The following is a 5,523-nucleotide window of genomic DNA, read 5'->3' as shown; positions in this document are numbered from 1 at the left end:
ATATGGTTAGTATTTACCTTAAGATTAATCAATTTCAAGATTAATTTTTTTAATAGTAAAACAATAAAAATCTACGTAAGTATTGGTGGCCTGGTAACTCATTTCTTAAAATTAGAAGTAATTATGGCTGCCCAAGTTACTTTCATACAAGATATATTCTCTGTGTTATACTAATTGTTGGTTGGAGTGGACAAAAATCCCCTTCACTAATGGACAACATGAAAAAGTATTTGAGTTGGAGTAGAAATGCCTGCAGGTGTATGTTAGGAAGTGAAGCAGGACATTGGGGAATATCAGTGAATACACAGGTTTGGTGGCACAGGACTTAGATAACAGCAACTCAGACCAGGTAGAAGCTGAATTCTGGATTGTGTTCAAGTCTCAGCTGGTAATAAGGTTTGCTCCATGAAGCCAAGAGGGGTCCAGGCTCTTAGTTTTGCTATGCTATCCAAATTGCCCCCCCCTCCATAAGTCTCCTGCCAGCCCATAGGAAAGTGGAAAGGGTAGGGAAAGGAGGGACAAATCCCATCTTAAGAGCATCCCTGATAAGCTGCCTATGTTCTGTTGGCTAATAACCAGGAAATCTTTATTCAGGGTGCCCAAGGACCCAGCTGACAATCCAATTACTATTTATAAAGAGGAAACTGGATATCACTATGGGTTTATCAGGAGTTCCTTTTCTTTGCCTAGAGAATGGGAGATAGTCCAGGGTACCCTGGAAATCATCCAGTCTTATCAATTTTTAGTAATCTTTAACTGATATATGCTTACAGGCAGTCTCCAATTTATGATCAAAGGTTCATTTTTATAATTGAATATTGAGAATGTTTAAGCTTTCCTCTATAGGAACAATGCTTTAAACCACAGTTCTAGTCTCAGTGTTTGCTAGACCATGGTTGTGACTGAAATCACCTGGATGCTGAGTCTTTGAAATAAGAATATAAGAAGGAGAAGGAAAAGGAAGAAGACTTTTAGCCCAACTCTAGTTCAATATTCAGCAACGTGAAGTTCATGTTGACATCTCTGACATTTCTTTCTGATGGTTCTTGCCTTTAACCCTACATGACACCGGGAATATTTTCTTCCTTGCAATAGAGCTTAGTGATCACTTTTTCAATGTCGACAGAGATATCCATACAGTGGGTATGTGATCATCCTTTCCTCAGATGTCCCTCTGTTGCTGATCATCTATTTACATCCTTTTTCTGTCCACTTTGTCCAGAAAAAGTGGACAGAATGCCTCCATTTCTGGCCCCTATTACACATGCTCATGCTGCTCCAAGCACTTCCCCTCCCAGATTCTTCAAGCAGCTCAGTTTCCAAATTTACTTGACTTTCTACTCCTGCATACGGAGATCTCCTCTATTCAGTGTAATTGACTTTCACTAGGGATTTGTTGAAAGTTTTTAACAGAACTCAGTCATATCAGTGGCTTTTAACCAGGCTAGTATTATTTGCATTGTTAAAAGAAGATGCTCATTAATTCAAATGAATCTTCAATTTTCATTAAGGCAGAAGACTTGCAAATCAAAAGGAAAACTTTCAGTTAGGGTAGGAAAAAATTGGGTCTAAGTGGATATCTTACAAGTTTGGCTAAAGTTGCTCGGAATCTTTCCTCTAATAGGGCCCCCTAAAATATTGCTGGTTTTCACAGCTGATTTCATTCCATGGTTTCTGAACCTAGAATAAGCCCCAGCATTTGTTTTTCCCTCTTCTCCGCAGAAGTTTCCATGACAGCAGTAGTTGCCATGGAGAGGTGCAGGGAGGTGTCAAAACTGTCTTTTGTAACTATCGAGTCATCTATAAATCGGGGATGGTGTCCCCTGAAAAGTAAAAGTTTAATAAACAAATAAAAGGGGGCCTCCCTGGTGGCACAAGGGATTAAGATGCAACCTATGAAGCTGTCCGCAGCCACTGCAGCATGAGTTCTATCCCCAGCCAGGGAGCTGCCTACATGGCGCATCAGACCTCTCCTGACTCGCCCGCTGCTCCCCTCCGCAGTGTATTTCAGTCAGTCTGCTTGTTCTGTTCCCCACTCTGTCTCTGGTGAATCCTCTCACCCCCCACACCTCTGGCCTGTACTCTGGTTCTTGGGTGCATAAATAAATAAATCTTAAAAAAAAACAAACAAGTGAAAGGAATAAGGACACAGCAAATACAAACTAGGGCTTAAGTTACTGTTTTTCTAAACCTCTGTTGTTAGTAATACCACTTAATCTTTATTTATTTATGTATTTATTTATGTATTTCTATTAATTGAGGTAACTGGTTTTACAACACTGTAAACAACTTAGGGGACTAGGTTCACACCTCCTCAGATGTATGTCACTACACCACACCTACCACCAAAGCACTCATAGCCCTCCACTCTAGACTCTAGCCCTTGACTCATTGGGCCCCCTGCTCCCTTTGTTCCCACCCCTGTCCCCCCTTTCTAGTAAACTCAATTCTGCACTCGTATTTCTAGGTTTTGTTTAATACCACTTAACCTTGACTGTCCTTATATCATACCAGTGTGTGCATGTGTTGGGGTGGGGAAGAGCTTCAAGAAAAGTCTGGAAGCTAGGATACATCTAAGCAGGTGACAAAGGGCAGAAGTCATCTGGAGCAACAAGGAGCACAATTATCTTAACCAGAGCTAATTTTATTAGCAGGAAGTAATCTGTACTCGATTTCATTATACTTTCACAGGATGCCAGCAATAATATCACCTTCTCTTGATTAATGTGACTTTATAATCAGTTTTTGAATTTGGGCACTAATAGTTTTCCAACTTGGTTTTTTAAAAGCTGCTTTAGTTATTCTAGGTCATTTGCATTTTTGTGTGAATTTTAAAATCAGCTTGTGAATTTCAACAGAAAACCTGGTGAGATTTTGGTAGGGATTGCATTGAATCTATTGTTCTGCTTGAGGAGAATTATATCTTAATGCTGAGTTTGCAATCTGCTTCATTAGTTCTTAGTTTGTGTTGAAACAATTTTTACAGTAAATTTGGTATTTGACAGTGTGGTTCTCTACTAACAAAATTATTTCTTCAGGGAACCGTGGCTTCCTGAATATAAAAAATATTTTTGGGTAAAACACTTTTAAGCAAATGTACCACTACTTCTTTACAAAGGTATTTTTTTATTTTGAAGATTAAAACATGTCAAGATATCGCTTTAGATGGTGTAGTGGATGTGGGTGTGGCCTCCAGGCCCCTGTAGGACTTAGGCTCCACTCCCCAATGGCTGCTGGTGGTGTGTACAGTTAAGGACATTCACCTGAGCCTCTCTGCAGGCATTAACCGCAGTCCCTCCCTAGGGCTCGAGGTCACAGCCCATCTCCCAGGGGTAGTATGCATCCCTCATTAGTGATAACTCCAACCTTTTTTTTTTTTTTAAACTTTTATTTTTTATCACCAAGATGACAGTTTATTTATTTTTATGGTCTTTTTTAAAAAGATTTATTTATTTATGCATAAAAGAACTGGGGTACAGGCCAGATTTGCGGGAGGGTAAGAAGATTCACCAGAGACAAAGTGGGGAACAGAACAGGCAGTCTGACTGAAATACACTGCTGAGGGGAGCAGTGGGCGAGGCAGGAGAGCTCTGCTGCGCTGTGTGGGTAGCTCCCTGGCTGACCGGGGATCAAACTCGTGGTACAGTGGCTGCGGATAGCTTTACAGTGCTGCGTTCTAACCCTTTGTGCCACCAGGGAGGCCCAACTCCTATCTTCTTGCCGCAAGACAGGATAACTCATGTGGGGCCATAGAAATGGCAGGGCTTTCTGGTGGCCTCTGTGGAGGCCTTTGTTGATCTCCCACTACCTAATCCTCTACAGATATTGACTATGAGGGTGCTCCCCATAAAGTATAGCCTTTGAGTCATCTCAGACAGAGTCTGTCTTCCAGGGAATCCAACCAAAGACCAAGATTATTACCTAATCAGCTTGCAATTAAAACAAGGGCTTTAGCTAGAGAAACCAAAGTGAGTCCATGGAGCTCGGGTAGGAGATGTGGGGAAACTAAGGTGCCAATTAGCAGTTCTGACTCTGCTTAAAATCAAGGTGACTAACTTCCCTCAGAGGTGCTTTCTCTTGCCAGGTCACCTTTTGAAACCACCCTGACTTTCAGAGGAGATGAGTGAGGTGCTTTCCCTTTTACACGTCACCTTTGAAAACACCCTGACTTTGGGAGGAGGAGAAAGCCCCTGCAGGCTTCTGCCTCTTCCTCTGTGCAGCAGAGATGTAGATGGTGCAATGGGAGGGAGGAGGGAAAGTGCTAGAATTTCCATGGGCTCATCCTTCTCCTCCACCAACAGGGGACCAGGGGCCGCAGGGTAGCACTGGAGGAAGGTGGAGAAGACTCACTTTTGTAATTTTTTTCAACTTCTGTTCAACAGGGTTGAGAGCGTGAGTTGGGAAGTGGGAGGAAATAGTATCCAACACTACTATAAAATTAGACATTGTGATTTGCCCACCTATTGATGCTAATGAAGCCAGAGGGATCAGAACTGACAGATGGGCAACCAGGATCTTAACGAATGGACCTTCCCGTTGCTCTTCTTTGCTGCAGTTAGCCACCATTCCTTCTCCCATCTTGACATAAATCTCGTCCCGCTCTGGCCCAACAATATGTGCCTTACACAGTCATTCTGTTACAGGGCAACCTCAGTGTGAAATGGGTTGCCTGACTGTGGGTCTTCACCTGTGCACTTAAAAGGGACTTGAAATGAGACTTAACCGCAGGCACACACATAAAGGGTAATAAAGGGTTTATTTACAAAAAGGGGAAATGAAGAAAGGAAAAACTCAGGGAGAGAGAGAGAGAAATTGGTGAATGCATCCTACCAGTGCCACTGAACTGGAACCCCAATAACATGCTGAAAGCTGGTGAAAAATCAAGGACCCCCAAAGCCCACATGTCTGGTTATATATCAAGCCTGGCTGCTGACCTCCACCCTTAGTTCCCAGCAGACCTCCCTTCGGTGGAGATGATATTATGGGATTTGTAGTCCTTGGTGTCTTGGATGTCTTTGGTCTGGGGTGGAGGTGGGGTCCATAAAACTTGTTTGTGGATTTTGTTCGGGACATCCTTTTCCCCCAACAATCTCATGTTTTTAAAAAAGTTGGAATAGAGTCTTTAAAAGCTCACATAAATAAGTTTTACTTTATGAAGCAAATATACATTTTTGTAAGCTTAATTATACAATTATGACTAACAAGTGAATTTTATTATAAAGCCCTTTCACCTGTGTTCCAACCATCTATGTGGTAGGCATTGTTATGGGCATAACAGAGGCAAATCTCCTTTTGACTCAAGAGAAAACTGAAGGTCAAAGAGGTTAAGTGTAGGGCCCCTCAGTAAACGGAGAAACTTGGATCTACAAACACTAAACCTCATGTTATTTCCTTCCCTAAAAACCACCAGAAGACGTTAGGTTTCAGAAGATGCCTGCGGTGAGTCTGTTCTCTGTATAAACCTGGATATTCATTTAGCATAATGTAGGGCCACCTGTGTTTCAAAACTTCCTCACAAGAAAT

The sequence above is a fragment of the Talpa occidentalis genome, unplaced genomic scaffold, assembly GCF_014898055.3.
Source record: "Talpa occidentalis isolate TD23 unplaced genomic scaffold, MPIMG_talOcc4v2.1 talOcc4.13, whole genome shotgun sequence".
NCBI lineage: Eukaryota > Metazoa > Chordata > Mammalia > Eulipotyphla > Talpidae > Talpa > Talpa occidentalis.
This window is presented reverse-complemented; position numbering follows the sequence as displayed.